Genomic DNA, 21880 nt, shown 5'->3' with positions numbered 1-21880 from the left:
AGAAAATATGCATCCTCAGCATCAGGAAAAATATGAGGTTGGTTTGTCCTAATATTGGAGTTGTTACTTTACATATCTAAGAAATGTCCACTAGTTTTCTTCACTGTAAGATTATTTCCCCCTATGTAATTAATGTTATTTGGGGGATGTATATTATATAAATATCCTGTTACTCACCAAGCTTTCAACCACTAGTTTTAGTAACCACTGATGGTTTTCTAATTGCATTTTTTCTTTCTATATTTTATTAGTTGACATTCTGTTAAAGGAAGAGCTTTCTTTTATTACTCTTTTATTTACTTATTTATATTATTATTTATATAAGCATGGACAAATGGATTCTTATTTTATAATCATTTGCATCATTATTTTAATATATCCTCAAACAATCCCAGATTTATCCAAAGGGAAACATTTAAGCTGGTTTCTTTGCCCTTTGATTATATCCCCATCATTCTTTTAACATTTTATTATCTTTTAACACAACAAGATGTTGCAGATTCATCTTGTATCCTCTATGATCCAAACCCGGAATCATTTTTCTCTGAAGTACCCTCTGGTTACCAGAGACTGACCTGCTTAGGCCAGGACTGCAGAGAAATTCCAGAGCACTTTGGCAAAGACTGTGGATATTTTGCAAAAAAGTTCCACCTAAGCTTTAACTTTTCGAGGGTTCCTATTGGAGAATTTAAAAAAAAAAAAAAGTGAAAATAGGTATTTTGGGGAAGAAAATAGGTTTTCCTGCCCAAACTGGGAAATGGTTCTGGCTCTCATAGCTCTTTAGGAATCCCATAAATTTGCTGTATTTTTATTGTCATAATTTTATAATTCTTATTTTTTAAATTATTTTTTAGATAATCTCTCATTTTGTGATTTGCATTTAGAATTTTAAAAATATAATTCTTCTTCCTTACATTTTCCTATATATTTGTTATTCAATTTCTTGCTTTCTGATTTTGACCATTTTTGTGGACTGGGGTATATTAAGCCAACTCTCTTACTAAGAATAACTGCTAAATCTTTGTAAAATGTTTTAAAAAATTAATCCAAAAGCATTAGAAAAATTAAGAAACCAGGAAGAACCAGAGTATTAAATGTTCCAAAAGGGATGAACATGTAGATGAGTGAATCCAATATTCTACTCCTTGAGGCATTTTCCATCTATAAAACATAGCTGAGAGATGGAGAAGTTGAGCAGAAAGTAGTAGCTAAGAGGCTGAAAAGCTGAATAGAACTTTTGGAAATCTTATGATACCACAAGAACAAAAATTAGAGATTAGAAATCACAAGAAGGAGAAACAATGATAAACAGCCCAGGATTCCATTGGTACCACTGAAAATTTGCATCTTGGAGAGAGTAAGGGCAACCCAGAAATAAAATATTTGTCTTCACAAATATTGAAATTTTTGTTTGAATTAGATCAATGCCCTATTTACTTAAGAGTATCAACTCCCTTATTAACCTTTTGCCAACAAAAAGGAAATCTTAGGTAGAGAATTATAACATCATCAGAACCTCAAATTATTTTTGTAAGAATTCATGATCAGTGTTTTTCATTCTAGCAAACAACTTTGGTATACTAGACAAGACCAACTGTCCAAAACAAACCAAAGAAAGCATAACATAAAGAAAAAAAACTGTCATTTGATCCAGAAATTGGATTTAATTAGACACTGAATCTAAGATAAATAGTATATTGAAATATACTAAAAATATAGCTAACAAGATGGAGAATTTCAGCTGAGAACTAGAATCTCTGAAATAGACTCAAATGGAAAATTTAGAAATAAATAAGGTAACTAAAATACTCAATAAATGGATGTGACAGACGATGACTCAAAGTAAGGATTAATGAAATGGATTAATAATAAAGAAATAAATATCCAGGGGTGCCTGGGTGGCTCAGTCAGTTAAGCGTCCAACTTTGCTCAGGTTATGATCGCACGGTTTGTGGATTTGAACCCCGCGACGGGCTCTGTGCTAACAGCCAGCTCAGAGCCTGGAGCCTGTTTCAGATTCTGTGTCTCCCTCTCTCTCTGACCCTCCCCTGCTCACGCTGTCTCTCTCTCTCAGAAATAAATAAAAAACACTAAAAAAAAAAAAAGATATAAATACCCATACTTGAATACAAAAAGAAAAAATTGGAACATATAGAAAAAAGTACAAGAGAAAGAGGAGAGAGAGATGTAGTGTTATCAGAGCTTAGAACCCCAGGAGTTAGAAACAAAGTGAAGACTACCTGTGGGAAAGGGAGGTCCAAGCAGTATCAGGAGTCAGGGATGATCTCCAGGCACTACAAAGATGTCATACTGAGCAAGCCTATGGTGCCTTCTATTTATCTTCCATCATCCACTATTTCACATATCCAACATGGAAGCCAACTGTATAGGAGAAGGTGGGGAATGGAACTATGTTACAGAGTACAGATGCGAGGATGAATGACTATGAAAGCAAATCATTAGTTAACCTGCACAGATGTTGACTTTTCAAGTTTCTAGGGATGAACCTAATTGTCCTACTCCTATTTTCTTACTTTGACCACTTTAATAGAAAACCAAGGAAAAGAATTTAATGCCTGTGATTAGGATGATGGTTTATCCAGATTTCCCAGGTAAACGTTAATTTGAAAAAATATACGTTGAGATTACTCCAAAAACTACCAGTGAAACAAACAATTCAAGTGAGCTAATGAATTAAAGCACTCTTTTGACTATCTCAGTACTAGTAACGTTTTTCTTTAGCAAAAATATGCAATCTAGTTTGTGTTCCTAAATACAGTATACTCTCAGCCACATCCTTCCTCACCAAAAGAAGTTTCACTTATCTTAGCTCTTGGTTTTTGGTTTATGGAATAAGATGCCTGTGAACATCTGGCCATTGTATTCTTAAAGGATGTCTTCAAAAGTTTATTGTGTAAATTATATGTCATCCTCTTAAGTAGTGACTATTATATTTTAGGTACAAACTTAAATATCACTCAGAAATATTTGGCTTGAAAAATTTGGAGAAAATATTTTAAGTGAAATTGCTTTTCAGGCGGTAAAAAATGGAACAAGTTTGGGAATTAACTAAATATATCATTTTTATCAAGTAATAAGCTCCCTAAAATAACTGATAATCAAAAATCATGCTCTTCCTAATTTTTGTATAACTGTGCCTACTTCTTAATAGGTAAAGAGTTTGAAAATGTTCTCTTTGAGCTAGAACCAAGACTGTAAGATATAACATTGAGTAAATGGTAATTATGTTATTAAACTTTCAAATTTATTCATGAATCCTATCATGTACCCATCATGGTATTAAGCATCAGACTTATGAAGAAGAGCAAGACAGTTTCATTCTCAAATTGAACACAATCTAGTGGAAGGGGTAGATTATTAAAAGATATTAATCTATAAGAAATAATTAGTACAGTTTAATGAAAGATGTGCAAAGAATATTATGAGATTTTTGGTTAAGAAATGCTTTGCATAATAATAGAATTATTATAGAATAGTTATTACAGAAAAGAATAATATAATTGTATAGTAAATAGAAAGAACAAGAATGAAAATTAGATTCATATATTTCTTTTTTAAAATTTTAATTTCAATATAGTGATTGAACAATTCTGTACATTACTCAGTGTTCATCAAGATAACTATATTCCTAATCTTATTCACCTATTTCACCCATTCCCTGCCACTTCCCCCCTGGTAACCGTCAATTTGTTCTCTATATTTCAGAGTCTATTTCTGAAATTGACTTGTCTATTTTACTTTTTTCTTTGTTTCTTTGTTTTGTTTCTTAAATTCCATGTATGACTGAAATCATGTGGTTTTTGTCTTGGACTTATTTCGCTTAGCATTATACTCGCTAGGTCCATATGTAGTGTTGCAAAAGGCAAGATTTCATTTTTCTGGCTGTGTAATATTCCATCCTATCTGTATCTATATCTGTCTGTCTATCTATCTATCTATCTATCTATCTATCTATCTATCCATTTCAAAACTTTATCCATTCATATATTGATAGACCCTGGGGCTGCTTCCGTAATTTGGCTACTGTATATAATGCTGCATTAAACATAGGAATGCATATGTTCTTTCAAATTAGTATTTTTATATTCTTTGGGTAAATAGTAGTGAAATTACTGGGTCATATGTTAATTCTATTTTTAACCTTTTAAAGAACTTCCATACTGTTTTTACAGTGGCTGCAATATTTTGCATTCTCACTAGTAGTGCACAAGTGTTCCTTTTTCTCCACATCCTCACCAACACCTCCTCTTTCTTGTGCTAAAATCTTGGGTCAGATCTCAGCTATTCTGACAGGTGTGAGATGATATCTCTGTGGTTTTAATGTGCATTTCCCTGTTGATGAGTGACGCTGAGCATCCTTCCATGTGTCTGTTGGCCATCTCTATGCCATCTTCGGAAAAGTGTCTGTTCATGAACTTTGCCCATTTTTAAACTGGATTATTTGGAGTTTTGGTTGAATTGTATAAGATCTTTATATATTATGGATACTAACCCTTTTTTGGATCTGTCATTTGCAAATATCTTCTTCCATTCAGTAGGTTGTCTTTTCATTTTGTTGATTGTTTCCTTTGATGTGCAGAGGTTTTTTATTCTGATGTAGTCTCAATAATTTATTTTTGCTTTTGTTGTGATTGCCTCAGGATATATATCCAGAAAAACATTGCTACAGCAAATGTCATAGAAATTATTGCCCGTGTTCTCTTCTAGGATTATTATGGTTTCAGTTTTCATATTTAGGTCTATAATTCATTTTGAGTTTATTTTTGTGTGTGGTGTATGAAAGTGATCCAGTTTCACTGTTTTGCATATTTCTGTCCAGTTTCCCCAGCACCATTTGTTGAAGAGAGTGTCTTTTTCCTATTGCATATTTTTATCTACTTTGTCAAAGATTAATTGACCATATAATTGTGAGTTTATTTCCGTTCCATTCATCTCTGTGCCTATATTTATATCAGTATCATACTGTTTTGATTACTACAGTGTTGCAATATATCTTGAAATTTGGAATTGTGATACCTCTAATTTTGTTCTTCATTTTCAAGATTGTTTTGGCTATTTGGGGTCTTTTGTGGTTCCATATAAATTTTAGGATTATTTGTTATAGTTCTGTGAAAAATGCTGCTGGTATTTTGGTAGGGATTGCCTTAAATCTGTAGATTGCCTCTAGTAGTAGGGAGATTTTTAACAGTATTTGTTCTCCCAATCCTTGAGCATGGAATGTCTTTCCATTTCTTTGTGCTGTCTTCAGTTTATTTCATCAATGTCTTATAGCTTCACCTCCTTGGCTAAGTTTACACCTAGGTATTTTATTTTTGCTGCAATTGTAAACAGGATTATTTTCTTAATTTCTCTTTCTGCTGCTTCATTATCAGTGTATAGAAATGCAGTGGATTTTTGTATATTGATTGTGTATTCTGTGACCTCACTGAATTCATTTATCAATTCTAGTAGTTTTTCAGTGAACTGTTCAGGTTTTTCTACATATAGTACCATGTCATCTGCAAAGAGTGAAAATTTTACTTCTTCTTTACCAATTTGGATGACATTCATTCCTTTGTTTTGTCTGACTGCAATAGCCATGAGTCCCAATACTTTGTTGAATAAAAGTGGTAAGAATGGACGTCCTTGTCATGTTCTTGATCTTAGGTGAAAGGCTCTCAGTTTTTTGCCATTCAGTAAGATGTTAGTTGTAGGTTTTTCATACAATGCCTTTGTTATGTTGAGGTATATTCCCTCTAATATATTTTGTTGAGGGCTTTTATCATAAATGGATGTTGTACTTTGTCATTGCTTTTTCTGCATCTATTGAAATGATCATATGATTTTTTTCCTGATACTGTTAATATGATATATCACACCAATCAAATTGTGAATACTGAACCAACCTTGCATTCTGGGAATAAATTCCGCTTGCTCAGGGTGAATGACTTTTTAATGCTTTCTTAGATTCAATTGATAATATTTTGTGGAGGATTTTTAAATCTATGTTTATCAGAGATATTGGCTTATAGTCTCTTTTTTGTAGTGTCTTTATCTGATTTGGTACTAGTGTAATGCTAGTCTCATAGAATAAATTTGAAACTTGCCTTCCTATTCTATTTTTTTAAAATAGTTTTAGAATAGGTATTAACTCTTTAAATATTTTGTAGAATTCACCTGTGAAGCCATTTGGCCTTGCACCTTTGTTTTTGGGAGTTTTTTGATTACTGATTCAAATTCAATTTGGTTGCTGATAATTGGTCTTTTTAAATTTTCTATTTCTTCCTGCTTCAGTTTTGGAGGTAATATGTATCTAGAATTTTTCCATTTCTTATAGGTTGTCCAAATTTGTTGGCATCTAGTTTTTCATAATTTTCTCTGATAATTGTAATTCTGTGGTGTCAGTTTTATTTTTTCTGTTTTACTTCTGATTTGTGTTTATTTGAGTCCTCTCTTTTTTGTTGTTTTTGAAGAGTGGCTGAAGTTTTACCTATCTGGTTGATCTTTTCAAAGAATCAGCTCCTTCCTGGTTTCATTGATATCTTCTATTTTTTTTTTTTTAATATTTTCTAGTTTGTTTATTTCTGTTCTAATCTTTACTATTTCCTTCCTTCTACTGATTTGGGGCTTTGTTTGTTCTTCTTTTCTAGTTCTTTTTGTTGTAAGGTTAGGTTATTTGAGATTTGTCTTCCTTTGTAAGCCTAAATTGCTATAAACTTCCCTCTTACAGCAACTTTTGCTGCATGCTAAAGATTTGGGGCTATTGGGTTTTCATTTTCATTTGCCTTCCTGTATTTTTTTTATTACTCTTTTGATTTTTGGTTGATCTGTTCATGTTTACTAGCATGTTATGAAAGTTCTGAATATATATGTTAGACCCTTCTGGTCCAATATGTCATTCAAAGCCACTGTTTCTTTGTTGATTTTCTATTTGGTGATCTATCCACTGATGTAATTGGGTTGTCAAAGTCCTGTACAATTATTGTATTATAATCCATTACTTTCTTTAAGTTTGTTATTAACTGTTTTATGTATTTGGTTGCTCCCATATTGGATGCATACATATTTACAATTATATCTTCTTATTGGATTATTCCCTTTGTTATTATATAGTGTCCTTCTTTGTCTCTTGTTACAGTCTTTGTTTTAAAGTGTATTTTTTTCTAATATAAGTATTGCTACTATGGCCTTTCTTTTCACATCTATTTGCATGAGAACGTGTTCTCCATCCCTTTGCTTTCAATTTGTATGTCTTTATGTCTGAAATGAGTCTCTTACAGGCAACATATATGTGAGTCTTAACTTTTTCATCCATCCCATCCCCCTATGTGATTGTAGTTCTTTGTTACTTTCTTGTGTTCTTATCTCATGATTAGTTGGTTTTCTTTAGTGGTATACTTGGACTTCTTTCTCCTTATTTTTTGCGTATCTATTTTCTTTATTTTTGGCTACCATTAGATTTATATATAACAACTTCTTCATATGGCATTCTATATTAAGTTGATGGCATCTTAAGTTTAAACCTGTTCTTTCCTCCCCTCCCTGCTTCCCATGTTTTAGGTACAGTGTGTCATAACTTACATCCTTTTATTTTGTAAGTCTCTTGGTTGATCTTTGTAGATATACTTACTTTTACTGCTTTCGTTCATCCTACTTTTTCTTACTCCTACTGATGGTTTTTCCTTTCCACTCAAAAAGTCTCCTTTATCATTTTTGGTAGGGCTGATTTAGTGGTTATGAATACTTTTAACTTTTGTTTGCCTGGAAAATTCTTTATCTCTCCTATTCTTAATGATAGCCATGTTGGATAAAGCAATCTTGGCTTCAGATTTTCCCCTTTCAGTACTTTGAATATATCATGTCACTCCCTTCTGGCTTGTAATGTTACTGCTGAGAAGAATCAGGTGATAGCCTTATTCATTTTCCCTTGTGTGTAACTTTTTTTTCTCTTGCTGCTTTTAAAATTCTCTATCAGAACTTTTGTCTTTTTAATTACTATCTGTCTTGGTGAAGACCTCCTTGGGTTTATTTTGTTGGGGGGGCTTCTCTGTGTCTTCTGGATCTAGATTTCTGTTTCCTTACCCAGATTTGGGAAGTTTTCAGCTATTATTTCCTCAAATAAATTTTCTGCCCCATTTTCTTTCTCTTCTCCCTCTGGGATCCCTATAATGCAAATGTTATTATGCTTGATGGTGTTACTGAGTTACCTAAGTCTCTTTTCATATTGTATTTTTTCTCTCACCTGCTATTGTATTTTTCTCTCTCACCTGCTCAGCTTTATTGATTTCCATTATTCTGTTCTCTAGGTTGTTCATCATTCTTCTACTTCATCTAGTCTACTATTTATTCCATCTTGTGTATTCTTAATTTCATGTATTGATTTCTTCATCTCTGGTTCTTTATTATGTTCTCTATCTCCTTGTAAAGGGGCTCACTGAAGTCCTTCACTTTTTCCTCAAGTCTAGTGAGCATCATAATCATTACTTTAAATTCTCTATCAAGCATAAGCTTTCTGTCATTTTCACTGTACACCTTTTACCTCTTTGGTTAGGTTTATTCCTAAGTATCTCATGCTTTTTGGTGCAATTCTAAATGGGATCGATTCCTTGATTTCTCTTTCTGCTGCTTCATTATTGTTGTATAGAAATGCAACTGATTTCTGTACATCGATTTTATATTCTGCAACATTGCAGAATTCACAGATCAGTTCTAGCAGTTTTTTCTTCTCTTTCTNTTTTTTTTTTTTTTTTTTTTTTTTTTTGGTTGAGACTTTGGGTTTTCCATGTAGAGTATCATGTCATCTGCAAAGAATGAAGGTTTGACTTCTTTGCCAATTTGGATGACTTTTATTGTCTTTGCTGTCTGATTGCTGAGGCTAGAACTTCCAGGACTATGTTGAACACTCTCACAATGGTGATGAGAGTGGATATTCCTGTTGTGTTCCTGATGTTAGGGGGAAAGTTTTAGGGGGAAAGTTCTCAGTTTTTCCACATTGAGGATGATGTGTGCTGTAGGTATTTCATATATGGCCTTTATGTTGTTGAGGTATGTTCCTTCTATCCATACTTTCTTGAGGGCTTTTATCAAGAAAGGATGCTATATTTTGCCAAATGTTTTTTTTTTCTGCATCTATTGAGAGGATCATATGGTTCTTATTCTTTCTTTTATTAATGTGGTGTACATGTTGATTCATTTTTAAATATTGAAGAAACCCTGTAGCCCAGGAATATATCCCACTTGACCATGGTGCATAATTCTTTTAATGTACTGTTGAATTTGATTTGCTAGTATCTAGTTGAGAATTTTTGCATCCAGAGTTTTTACATCAGGGATATTAACCTGTAATTCTCCTTTTTGGTGGGGGCGGTCTTTGTCTGGTATTGGAATCAAGGTAATGCTGGCTTCATAGAATGAGTCTGGAAGCTTTCCTTCCATTTTTATTTTTTGGAACACTGTATGTTAACTAACTTAAATTTAAACAAACACATTACATACTCAGGAAAGAAAAGGGAAGCATTAACATTTAATCAATAAATGTAATTTCAAACTCCAAAAAATAAAAAAGACAAGAGAAAACATGCTGGTGAAGATGCAGAGGGTAGAAAACTCTTGTGCACTGTTGGTAGGAATGCAAACTGGCACAGCTACTATGGAAAACAGTACAGAGGTTCCTCAAGAAAATAAAAATATATGATACAGCAATCACACTTCTTAGTATATAATCCAAAGGAAACAAAAACATTATCTCAGAGTGATATCTATACTCCCATGCTCACTGCGTGATTATTAATGATATCCAAGGAAGAGAAAAAAACCTAAGTGTCTGTGGCAGCTAAGCAGATTCAGAAAATGTGATGTATACATACAGCTGAAGAATATTCAATCTTTAAAAAGAAGGAAATCCTGCTAATTGTGACAACATGAATGAACTTGGAGGGCATCATGTTAAGTGAAAAACAAACAAACAAAAGCCAGGCAGACAAACACAAATACTGCACAGTATCTCTTATATGCGAATTTTTTTTTTTAAAAAGTGGAACTCACAAAAAGAGAGTAGAAAAGTGGTTGCCAGAGGCTGGGAGTGTGAGAAACAGGGAGAGTTTCTGAGAATGTATGTATAATACCATGAACATAATTATAACACTGTGTTATGTAGTTTAAATGTGCTGAGAGTAGAACTTAGATGCTTGCTCTCTCTCTCTGTGTCACTCTCTGCCTCTCTCTCTTTCTCTCACACACACACAGAGCTAAATTTTAAGAAATACACTATTGGGCCAAAAAAATTTTTTAATTCTCTGTCAGGCATATTACTTATCTTCATTTAACTTAGGTTACCTTGTTATGTTTTCTCCTGTTCTTTTGTTCGGAACATATGCCTCTGCCTCCTCTGTCTAAACTTCTGTGTCTGTTTCTGTGTGTTAGTAAAGTCAGCTACATCTCCTTCTCTTGAAAGTAGTAGCATTAGAAAGAAGAGGTCCTGTAGTGTACTAGAGGATGTGTTGCTTCAGAAGTGTCTCCTATGTGTGTTGTGTGCATCCTGCTATTGTGGCTGAGCCACATTCACCTTCAGTTCAGTCATCTGCAATGGCTCTCTTTGCCTCTTGTGGGCATTGTTTGGTTAGTGGTCCAGTTTGAAGCCTCCTTGAACTTGTGTTGAATCAGACCAGGCATTTGCCAGAGATACAGTAACACTGAACAACAGGGCGCTTTCCCTGTTTTTGTCCTCTGAGAAGTTTTTGTTGGTCAGTGGAGCTCTGCAGTTAGATCGTTTATCTGCCCCAGCCCACTGCTAGAGCCACAGTCTGACTGGTGCGTGTAGTTACCTTTCCCTCTGTCCAGGGCATGCATAACTTTGGAATGGTATTTGCCCCTGTTGGGGCTGCTTGTATGCTGCCAAGCTTGTGGTACCATTTTGTATGGGCTCCAGTCAAGAGTGTACTGAAGGCAGTAGATCTGCAGAAGCAGGTGGGGGCAGAGTGGGCGGGGGTAAGTTAGGCATTAGCAAAGTTTGTACTGGTCTGTTGTAGGAAAAGACCTGGAGCTGAGGCCTGGCTGGAGTGGGCATGTCCACAGGGGACATGTAGAGGGGGCACACTGCTAGCAAATTAGGTACTGGTTTCAGCCTTGTATGGTGTGCTCAGACTAAGAAGCAGGGTTGGGAAATGGCTCTGGGACAGTTCCTTTATTCCTAGAGAAGTCTCCCAATGATCCCTGTTGCTCCAATACAGGCTCTGAGATTAGTAAACAAATTTCCCTCCTGTATACCCCATGGGGCTTATACATTACTGCTTCTACACTGAATCTCGACTGGGCTGTTTGTTATGGTGTCTCCTTAAGGGTGGGAACTCCGTTTCCTCTCACCCTCCTGCCCTCTTGGCTCTCCCAGATTTAAGACTACCGATATTTAAAGTTCCAGGTTTTAAGTCCTACAGGTTTTAAGAACTGGTGAAATATGGCCCCTCTGGTTTTCAAAGCCAAATGATATGGGAGTTCATCTTTCCCATAGAGGCTCACCAGTGTGAGAGTCTGTTTCTCTTCCCTCTCTGCACCTGTGGTGTCTTTCCTTCCCAGGGACAGTCTCAAGGAGCCCTTTAACTCCTGACCATGTCTCTGCCCTTCCTACCCTCTTTGATGTGGCCTCTTCTCCTCATTTAGTTGGAAAGTTTGCTCTGCCAGTCTTCAGGTTGTCTTCTGTGTTATTCACACTGATGTGATGGTTATCTAGCTGTATCTGTGGGACAGGTGAGCTTAGGATCCTCCTATTCCACCATCTTCCGTGGAAGTCTTCATAGCATATTTCTAATTCTGTATAGATAGATAGATAGATAGATAGATAAACAGAAGTTCTACAAAGAAAATAATCAACTGTTAAAATAGTTACTCATGAGTTATGTGATTATGAGTAATATAGAAAAACATTCCCATATTTTCAAATTATATTCTTTGTTATCTTTCACAGTGAGCATGTATTAAAGTTTAATTAGAAATGATAGCAGCTATTTAAAGATGAATCTATCATCCAAAAAATGTCATTTCTTTGTTCTAAGACAGAGGTTGGCAAAGATGACCAGTAGGCCAAATCTTGCCAATAGTCTGCTTTTGTTTTATGGCCATTTGTGGATAAATTTTGCCAAAAATTTCCCTAAGGAGTAAAACCAATAAATGAGTATTTCAGCAAGACACTTTTTTTTCCCCTCTAGTTATGAAGAAAAGTCAGGAGAAAATCATCAAGATACACTACAAATTATTTAGAGTTCACAAATTGCCTCAAGGTCATTTATTCAGGCTAGAGCTAACCTTTTTCAACAGCACATTATGTCATGAAGTTTATGGAGATAATTGGATTCAATTTTCAAAACAATATTATGCAGTATATTTTTTATTTTCTTTTATTGATAATCAAACCAAGGCATGAAGAGATCATACCCATAGCAAGAAACAAAGCTGAAATTTAAGTGCAGCCAAACAATTTCAAGGCTCCAGTACAGCCTTCGCCATGTGAGGGAATCTGAAATGGCACATAGCTCTTAAATGGAATGGAAGTTGGCCTTGAAATCAGCCTTTCCAAGGTGATTTTCTAGGAAGCCATCACCAAACTTCCTTCTCTAATTGGAAATAAAATGCAGTTATCATCACCTCTATAGATCAAAACCTCCATCTAAGGTTGGCTTCATTCTCCTGGTAGATGGACTTGGTAGCATACTCTGAGTAGAGAGAATATAAATAAAGATGAGATATTTTTTCACCCTAGAGATTTTCAATTTGAAGTAGTTCATAAATTACAAAGGCTCACAAATCAAAATTATTAGAAGTATTCTCTCATCAATAATTCACGTCTGATTAATGATAACAGAAAAAAGAAATTAGCATGATATTTAGTGGCTACTGCATACCTTTCCATGGAGATTTCATCACCTTTATTACAATCAAATGTAATAATAATGTGACTTTAAAATCCCTTGCTTACTATTTCTATGCTCAACTTTTGAATTAAAAGTATACTGAACTAATGCAAATCCACTGGGAGGTCTCACATTTCCTTGTAAAACCTTTTTTTTAAGATCCCACCAAGATATGAGATGACTATAATTATACCATAACATAGACAAATATGTTTTAAATATCAAAAAGGACAGTATGAAACCATAGTATGTTACCATGTTATGAGCTCTCAGCTGACACAGCAGAAATATAACAGAGTTTTAATTTTATTTACATAATTTAAATTTTTCTTGTAATTCAATAATACTAAGTATAAATTAAGCAATTAAGATGCCTCCATTTAGGTTACAGAAATTTCTTTTTATGAAGTGTGCATATGTTATGAGCCAAAGTAATGTTTTTTATTCACATTTTATCTGGCTATATTGGTATCATAGAAAAACTATATCCTGGTTACTCCTTAAGTATACTAGATGATTCTTTTATGGGTGAGAGATACAGTTTGGCATTAAAGTGTAAAGTTATGAAAAAGAACTATATGCCCCCAAGGTTTAAGAAACATCTTTTTGAAACATTGCTAATATAATGTTTGTAACATATGACTATATTCTAAAGTATCTAAGCTACCAAATTATCAAGTCATATACTTTTCTCTCATATATTAATTTACATGGTGTTGTTATTGTCATACATATTTAGTCATTTGAATGATGTAAAAGCCAATAAGACAATATGTCAAAGTTTTGTGCATAGCAAAATAAGTTGTATTAAGTTAAGAAATGTTTTCTTCTAATTTGGTGCTAAGAAAATTGTAAACTTGGTTCTAGGGCTTTCTTTGAGAATTATATATCCATGATAAGTTCTATCCCTATATTCTAAAAATATTTTGGGGTAAAAAATCATTAAAAGATTTTTGTTATCATAAAACAATTCTTTGGTCCTCAAGCTAGTTTTCATAGGTTATGTGACCTCACAAGAATAACATATGAGTGCTCACTACTTTCTTGTTTGCTTATCTAAGACAAATGATAATTCTGACACCCACTAATGATATTTTCAAATGGTCAAATATTTATTCTTATGGAATTATTATGAATGGAGCAGAAGTTGAGATTTCATATACATTTTACTCAGTTATAAAATCCATTTTTATCTTAATAATTATAATCCATCTTACATTCTTATTAAATTTTTATCATTACATTAGGATACAAATACCCATGTACACAATATACCTATCAGGGGGGCTATTATTTTCTATTATAGGTTTACTTAAATACTTGACTTTTTAAAGTATGTACATTTGATACTTTGATAACACAAATTAAATTAAAGAAAAGCTAGCAGTCTTAGAGTCTGGTAATAAAGTCCAGATCACAGGAAAAATTAAGACTTAAAGAATGCCAGTTATTGTTTTGTGGAAGGTTTTATTTATTCAACAAGGGATAATTGCTTTGTTACCAGAGACTACTACCTTCCTAAAAACCCTAGTTTTATAAAATAGAAATTTGCTTTTAATTCTTTAAATGTTCAAGGAGCATCATTTCATCTGTATATGCCAAAATTATTTCCCACCTCCTCTACTATTTATTTATTTTTTAATAGTTTATTGTCAAGTTGGTTTCCATATAACCACCTCCTCTACTACTTAAATAAATTCTTATTGAATGCCTCCCTTGTGCAAAGCAATTGGGAGAATACAAAGATGAATAGGACATAGCCTATTTCCTTAAAATGCTTAGAGGACAGCAGGTGAGATGGATTCACAATAACTAGGATAGAATGATGTATGATATATTGTACATCAAGCATCAGGAAAGTGAAGCACCTACAGATGTAATAATGAAAACAACTGTGTAGGTTGAGTAGGAGAAAGGTAATGGAGAGGAGTGGAGGCTACAGATGGACTGGTGAGTCCATACAGTACACAAAGCCCTTCAAACACATTTTAATAAACACTGTGCCAGCCAGACAAACATAACTAAAAATTATTATATTAAGCTACAAATCTACAATATTTCAGGAAGAGTGTGGGTGGTTATATTCTTACGTGTGTGTGTGTGTGTGTGTGTGTGTGTGTGAAATGTAATAGAAAGCATTTTGTTTTAAGACATAACTTGCATTTTAGTTAATATTTATAGCACTTAGTAAAAGTGGCACATTATATATGGATCATTATTTTTATAATAAAACAGAAAGTGTAAATTTAACTCATGGATGACATATTTCTCTCTTCCCAGAATAGTTATTTTTATGGAAATTATTTATAACATTACTGAGATTTAAAAAAACAGACTTATTTATGGATTGATAAATATAGACTGGGATAATCAGTAATGCCAATTTTACTTATAATGTTTAAATTAAACCCTTGGTGTGTCCTTTACATGTTCCATATAACAATACAGAGTAATCTAAATCATTGGCAAGATGTATAATGTATCTGACATCTGCAGTCTCTGATACTTAAAATATTTTAGGGTTTTTACAGATGCTTACATCAAGTGCTATCCCACATTTAAATATGTATAGTATTTGCCATTATGGTAACTGACATACAACAAAATTGAAAATATTTCCTTCATATTAATAACTTTTTGATACTAAAACTGGAATTTCTTGAATATTTTATACAAAACAACAGGTCAACAGTAACATATTTAAAAAAAATTTTAAATAGCTTGTTCAGACTCAAATACACCATAAAGTTCTCAAGAACAATAAAACAACAATCTTACAAACACAATAATTCTTCTAATAAGAAATAGGGAATTGGTGATATTTTCTAACACATTGGTTATTTTTAAAGTCTAATACTATAGCGTGTTTGTCTTTAGGAAAATGCAAAGAAATATCCAATATATCAAAATACTATTAACTTGCTCTTTTTTAAAAAAATTTTAAATGTTTTTTATTTATTTCTGAGAGAGAGGGACAGCGTGAGCAGGGGAGGGTCAGAGAGAAAGGGAGACACAGAATCTGAAAAACGCTCCAGGCTCTGAGCTAGCTGTCAGCACAGAGCCCGATGCGGGGGATTGAACCTACAAACCGAGAGATCATCACCTGAGCCGAAGTTGAACGCTTAGCTGACCGAGCCATCCAGGAGCCCCATAACTTGCTCTTTTTTTTTTTTTTAATAACAAATCATTCACTGTCATTCATCCAATATCAATCAACAATCCACTCAATGTATTGAAAATGTAATGAAAAAAATATATAAGTAAACTGTGACCCCAGTTCTTGGCCAGAAACCCCTAAAGCCCTTGTAATTTCCTAAGTGAGAGGAACACTAGGGACAATTTTTGTTCTAATATTTTGTCTCTGATCTGGGTTTCTGACAGAGCTCCTAAATGTCTTGGAATTGCTTGGGTGATAGTAGTGTCTTTGTTCTAATGAAGTGACTCTTGGTGGGCTTCTGAATGGGGGGGGTGTGCTCAACAGAAAGATAAAGCTGTAATTAGAAACTTGGGATTTTTGGAACCAATCCCCATTCTCCAGACTGGGAAGAGGGACTAGAAATGGAGTTAATGTTTGATCATGTGTGTGTAATGAAGCTTCCATAAAAATTCCATAAGTACAGGGTTCTGAGAGCTTCCAGGTTGGTGAACATATCCATGTACAGAGAAAGTGGTGTATCCCCAGTCCTCAGGGACAGAAACTCCTGTGCGCTGAGCCCTCCCAGATCTCACCCTATGTATCTCTTCATTTGGCTGTTCATCTCTATCCTTCATCATATACTTCATTACATAAGAAAGTTGTAAATGTGTTTCCCTGAATTCTGGGAGCTGTTCTAGCAAATAACTGAATCCAAAGCAAAGGAAGTCATGGGAACCCTGAGTCTTCTGGACAGAAACTATGGGTAACCTAAGGATCTACTACTAGTACTTTCTTCGCATCTGAAATGGGGGAGGGGGCTCACTCTCATGAGACTAATCCCTTAACATGTAGGATCTGAGCTTATCTCCAGGTATATAGTGTCAGAATTGAATTAAATTGTAGGATACCCAGCTGATGTCATAGAGAATTGCATGCTGTTGAAGGGTTGTGAATGTGGTAGTAATGTGAGAGTAAAGGAAAAACATGTGGAAGGAAGACTAAAATTTTCCTACCCATAACGCATATATAACTGACATTTCCCCCATTAATGTTCCTAAAAGAGTCAATCAATTTCTATGAAGAAAGACACTGAGTTACCAAAAATTGGGCAGTGAGGAAGAGGGATGTGTAACAGTAAATTTTAGTTGACCTTGACATCTGAGTTTGCAGATATGGAAGTACGCACAAAAATGGTGAGGTAGAATTTCTCATAAAACACTGTTTTAAATTATATTGCTAACTTGGTGAGGCTAGCAACTACATTTTCCAGAATCCACTTCCCTGTGTGTGTTTGGGTTCTGAGGCAAAAGAGAAATCTGCATGAGCTATGGAGGCAATAGCCACTAATCTCACAGTTTCTGATTTTTTTTGTCATTTCCTTTTATTTTATTTTATTTTTAGAATTAGGGGCGCCTGGGTGGCTTAGTCGGTTAAGCGTCCGACTTTCGCTTAGGTCACGATCTCGCGGTTTGTGGGTTCGAGCCCCGCGTCGGGCTCTGTGCTGACTGCCAGCTCAGAGCCTGGAGCCTGTTTCAGTCTGTGACTCCCTCCCTCTCTGACCCTCTCCTGCTCACGCTGTCTCTCTCTCTCTCTCTCCTAGAAATAAATAAAAAACATTAAAAAATTAAAAAAAAATAGAATTAGTTTTTTATTCTTTCTTTTTCCCTTTTTCCTCTTCTGTTTTTTTTTTTTTTCTTTTTCCTTGGAATCAGCCTTATAGTTTGTTGATGCCTGTTCTGTTGTTCCCTTTCCTTTTCTCTTTTTATGGGCTCAGGCTGCCCAACACATTCCCCCCCCCCCCGGGGGGTTATTTCAATAAGCCAATCAAAGCACAGCTAGTAAAAGGTGCACTCTACCACTGCAAGCAGGGAGGAGCTCTGCAGAGGAATGACCAGTAGGAAAGGCAACCAAAACCAAAAGCAAAGTGCACAAAGCATACACCAGAAACACTTCTGTGAGTGCCAGGGACTGGACAGTATATGGCTTTTTTTAATATTGTAGGTACAGGAAACATAACAAGCTTTTAAATTAAAGCACACAAAAGACAGAAACTTAGACAAAAGGAAAAGACAGAGGAATTCTCCCCAAAAGAATCGTCAAGAAGAAATCACAGAAAGGGACTTGCTCAAAACAGATATAAACAATATATCTGAACAAGAATTTAGAACAACAGTCAAAAGACTACTAGCTGGGCTTGAAAAAAGCAAAGAATACATCAGAGAAATCCTTGCTGCAGAGATCAAAGACCTAAGAATGAATTTTAAAAACACTATACCTGGGATGCAAAATAAACTATATACAGTGACAGCAAAGAACGAAGAAGCAGAGGAGAGAATAAGTGAAATAGAAAATAAAATTATGGAAAATAATGAAACTGAAATAAAAGAGAAAGGAAGTTACTATATCATGAGGGGAGACTTAGTGAACTAAGTGATTCCATGAAACAAAACAATATCCATATCATAGGAGCCCCAGAAAAAGAAGAGTGAGTAAACAGGACAGAAGGTTTATTGAACAAATTATAGATGAGAATTTCCCTAATCTGGGGAAGGAAACAGGCATCCAAGTCCAAGAGGCACAGAGAACTGTCTTTAAAATCAACAAGAACAGGTCAACACCATGACATGTCATAATGAATCTTGCAAAATAGAAGGACAAAGAGAGAATTCTGAAAGCAGCTAGAAACAAAAGGTCCTTAACCTACAAGAATAGACACACAAGATTAGTAGCATACCTGTCCACTGACACTTGGCAGGGCAGAGGGAGTGGCAGGAAATATTCCTGAACAAGAAAAATATGCAGCCAAAAACCCTTTATGCAGCAAGGCTGTCATTCAGAATAGAAGGAGAAATAAATACTTTCCCAGAAAAACAAAACCTGGAGATCATGACCAATAATGCAGCCCTGCAAGAAATTTTAAGGAGGACTCTTTGAGGGGAGGAAAAAAAATACACCAAAGCAGCAAAGACTACAAAGGACCAGAGGACATCATAAGAAACATCAAATCTATAGATAACACAATGGCACTAAATTCATATTTTTCAATAATTATTCTGAATGTAAATGGACCAAATGCCCCAAGTCAAAAGACATAGGGTATCAGAATGGACTAAAACAAACAAACAAACAAACAAACAAACAAAAAAAACATGATCCATCTATATGCTGCCTACAAGAGACTAATTTTAGACCTAAGGACACCTGCAGATAGAAAGTGAAGGGTTAGGGGCGCTTGGGCAGAGCCCCTCTAATATTTCTATTAGAGCAGAAATAAACAGTATAGAAACAAACAAACAACAACAACAAACAGTTGAACAGATCAATAAAACTAAAAGCTACTTATTTGAAAGAATAAACAAAGTTGATAACCCCCTAGACAGACTTATCAAAAAGAAAAGAGAAATGACCCAAAAAGGTAAAATCAAGAATGAGAGAAGAGAAATCATAACCAACAGCACATAAATACAAATAATCATAAGAGAATACTATGAAAAATTATATGCCAAAAACTGGACAATCTGGAAGAAATGGACAAATTTCTAGACACTCACACTCTACAAAAATTCCAACAGGAAGGAAGAGAAAATTTGAACAGGAGTATAACCAGCAAGGAAATTGAATCAGTTATCAAAAATCTCCCAACAAGTAAGAGTCCTGGACCAGATTAAGTCCCAGGGGAATTCTACCATATATTTGAAGAAAAGTTAATTCTCCTCAAATTGTTCCAAAAAATGGAAATGGAAAGAAAGCTTCCAAACTCATTCTATGAAGCCAGCATTACTTTGATTCCAAAACAAAGGCCCCACTAAAAAGGAAAATTACAGGCCAATAGCCCTGATGAACTTGCATGCAAAAATTCTCAACAAGATATTAGCGAATCGAATTCAATAGTACATTAAAAGAATTATTCACCATGATCAAGTGGGATTAATTCCTGGGCTACAAGTCTGGTTCAATATTCACAAATCAATCAATGTGATACACTACATTAATAAAAGAAAGGATAAGAACCATATTACCCTCTCAATAGATGCAGAAAAAATATTTGACAAAATACAGCATCCCTTCTTAATAAAAGCCTCAAGAAAGTCAGGATAGAGGGAATATACCTCAACATCATAAAAGCCATATATGAAAGGCCCACAGCTAATATAATCCTCAATGGAGAAAAACTGACAGTTTTCCCATTAAGGTCAGGAACACAACAGGGATGTCCACTCTCACCACTCTTGTTCCACATTGTACTGGAAGTCCTAGTCTCAGAAATCAGACAACAAAAAGACATAAAAGGCATCCACATTGGCAAAAAAGTCAAACTTTCACTCTTCGCAGATGACATGATACTCTACATGGAAAACCTAAAGACTCCACCAAAAACTGCCAGAATTGATACATGAATTCAACAAAGTCCCAGGATATAAAATCAATGCATAGAAATCAGTTGCATTTCTATACACCAATAATGAAGCTGCCAAAAGAGAAATCAAGGAATTGATCCTGTTTACAATTGCACCCAAAACCTTAAGATACCTAACCAAAGTGGTAAAAATCTGCACACTGAAACTATAGAAAGGTTATAAAAGGAAATGAAGGATACACAAATAAATGGTAAAACATTCCATTCTCATGGATTGGAAGAACAAATATTGTTAAAATGTCAATACTACCCAAAGCAATCTACACATTCAATGTAGTCACTATCAAAATAATACCAGCATTTTTCACAGAGTTAGAAAAAACAATCTAAAATTTGCAAGGAAAAGACCCCAAATAGCCAAAGTAAGTTGAAAAAGAAAAATAAAGCTGAAGGCATCACAGTTCTGGACTTTAAACTGTATTAGAAAGCTATAATCATCAAGACAGTATTGTACTGGCACAAAAACAGATGCTTAGATAAAATGGAACAGAATAGAGAACCCTGATGTGGACCCAAAAATATATGGCCAACTAATCTTTGACAAAACAGGAAAGAATATCCAATGAATAAAAGAAAGTCTCTTCAACAAATGGTGCTGGGGAAACTAGACAGTAACATTCAAAAGAATAAAAAACTTTATGACACCATACACAAAAATAAATTCAAAATGAATTAAATACATAAATTTGAGACATTAAAAACCATTAAAATTCTAGAGGAGAAATGAAGCAACAGTCTCTTTGACCTTGGCTGTAGCAACTTCTTACTAGACAAGTCTCAGGAGACGAGGGAAACAAAAGCAAAAATGAACTACTGGGACCTCATCAAGAAAAAAAGCTTCTGCACAGGGAAGGAAACAACTAGCAAAACTAAAAGGCAACCAACAGAATGGAAGAAGATATTTGCAATTGACATATTGGATAAAGGGTTAGTATCCAAAATCTATAAAGAATTTATCAAACTCAATATCCCCCCCAAATAATACAATGAAAAAATGGGCAGAAGACATGAATAGACACTTTTCCAAAGAAGACATCCAGATGGCTAATAGACACATGAGAAGATGCTCAATATCACTAATCCTTAGGGAAATACAAAACAAAACCACAATGAGGTACCACCTTACACTAATCAGAATGACTAAAATTAAGAACTCAGGAAACAACAGACGTTGGAGAGGATGCAGGGAAAGGGAAACCCTTTCACACTGTTTGTGGGAAGGGAAACTGGTGCAGCCACTCGAAAACAGTATGGAGATTCCTCAATAAGTTAAAAATAGAACTACCCTACCTTCCAGCAATTGTACTACTAGGTATTTATCCAAAGGATAGAGGAGTGCTGATTCAAAGGGGCACATGCACCCCAATGTTTATAGCAGTGTTATTAACAGCAAAATTATGGAAAGTACCCAAATTCCATCAATTG

General features: G+C 34.6%; 1 long non-coding RNA gene across 2 annotated transcripts in view; it reads right to left on the bottom strand.

Moving 5' to 3' along the window:
- Positions 1–2246: 2246 nt before the first annotated feature.
- The window catches only part of LOC144221757 (uncharacterized), a 93747-nt gene continuing 74113 nt past the window's right edge, over positions 2247–21880 (bottom strand). Inside the window, exons 2-3 of one of the 2 annotated variants that reach the window (XR_013332173.1) lie at positions 11624–11805; positions 2247–2382 (exon numbers count right to left, since the gene is read on the bottom strand). This is a non-coding gene — a long non-coding RNA (uncharacterized LOC144221757). Of the gene's footprint in view, positions 2383–9504; positions 11806–21880 lie in introns of those variants that run through there. The other variant, XR_013332172.1, reaches the window with a different exon arrangement.

Source organism: Crocuta crocuta, unplaced genomic scaffold, assembly GCF_008692635.1.
Source record: "Crocuta crocuta isolate KB4526 unplaced genomic scaffold, BGI_CrCroc_1.0 scaffold397, whole genome shotgun sequence".
Lineage (NCBI taxonomy): Eukaryota > Metazoa > Chordata > Mammalia > Carnivora > Hyaenidae > Crocuta > Crocuta crocuta.
This window is presented reverse-complemented; position numbering and strand designations above follow the sequence as displayed.